We start from the raw sequence: 1,561 nt of genomic DNA, 5'->3' as shown, positions 1-1,561 counted from the left end.
TTTTGTATTTTTTTCTATAAAATATCATCCACCGGCAGGGAAGACAGTTTACCTTAATAAGGTAATAAATATTTTGGACGAAATATCCCTATATCTTATAATACTACCTGATATTAAAACCCAAAGAAGGCCTAAATAAAGTAGTGAACAAATGTTGAATCCTTATTCTCTTTCAAAGGATATTTGCAAGTTTTATATTTTAAATAGTATTCATCACCACCTTCGCTGTTGCTGATGCTAGGCTGTGGAATACACAAACTGTGACAGCAATAATTAGGACAAAATTGTATTTTGAAACTAGCAAAAATCACTCTACTTCCCTTATTCTGTTGAATATTTTTTTCTCTATGCAAATGCAATAAGAACTACAATCAGTAGAAAAAAAATTGGTGGGTTATATGTTGTAATTAAAAGATATCATAAGAAATGTTGATAAAATTAATATAGTGAAATATGGTTATTTTAAATTTAAAAAGAAAGAGAAAACAAACTACATCTCACAAAACTAATTCCCTTTGATTTTAAGTTCACATTCTCCACTACAAAAACCCTGACATCAAACTGCATTACCATATAAATAGAAATTATATAAAATCATATATCATATTTGGAAATGTGCATCCTATATGCAAACTTGTTCTTATACTTTTATTTAAAATAGCATCACTTTCAAAAGCAAACCTAAGGAAGTGTTCATGCTCTCATATTCTGTTAAATAGACAACCTTATTTCCAATTATTATTTTTAAAAACAACTTTAATTAAATAAAGAAAAGAGTCTGGGACCATAAAACAATCTTTGCTTTGTTACTTGAAATTACTTCCTCAGATTCTCCAATTTAAAAAATAGATTAGAAAAATCTGAATGCAATAGACTTCCTTTTGAATCATTCATCATTCATGAGTGTGATGGAACAAATGTCTGTAATTATAATTAGGCCATTAAAATCTTAAATTCTTATGCCAAAAGAACAACACTTTAAGGAGTGTCTTTAATTTATACAAAACGTGGAAGTGTCTTTTTAACTACTTCATCCAGGCATGACAAGACTGATAAGTTAGCTTTCTCTCCAAATTTTGATACTGGGATAGCACAGGAGAGATGGGAAAATGATGGCCTTTAGAACTACACTCAGCAACCAACTCAAACCAGTCAATCAAGCAATCCATCATAACCGTGAATAAAATTTAAGAAACGTTCTCAAAATAATACAGTAAGTAGAAAAGTTGTTTAGAGATACACACATATATAATATGCATTGTTTAGAGATTATTTACGTACATAATAAAATTTTAAAGTTAAACAATTGAATGATAAATACAGAATCCAGGATAGGGGAGAAACAGAGTTATTAGGAAAGGACACATGGGGATCTTCAGTGGCTTTGGCAATGAACTATTTCTTAAGTGGAGTGGTGAAATCAAGTCACCACCTTGTTATATTTTACAACTTACATGCTTTCTTTGTAGGTATTAAATATTTTATATTAGAAAATATAATTATTTAATAACTTGGTGGATGGGCTTAATAGCAGAACAGACATAGCCTCTATTATCGTCAG

This window comes from Galeopterus variegatus, unplaced genomic scaffold (genome assembly GCF_000696425.1).
Source record: "Galeopterus variegatus unplaced genomic scaffold, G_variegatus-3.0.2 Scaffold2750, whole genome shotgun sequence".
Classification (NCBI taxonomy): domain Eukaryota; kingdom Metazoa; phylum Chordata; class Mammalia; order Dermoptera; family Cynocephalidae; genus Galeopterus; species Galeopterus variegatus.
The sequence above is the reverse complement of the archived record's forward strand: the minus strand, read 5'-3'. Positions refer to the sequence as shown.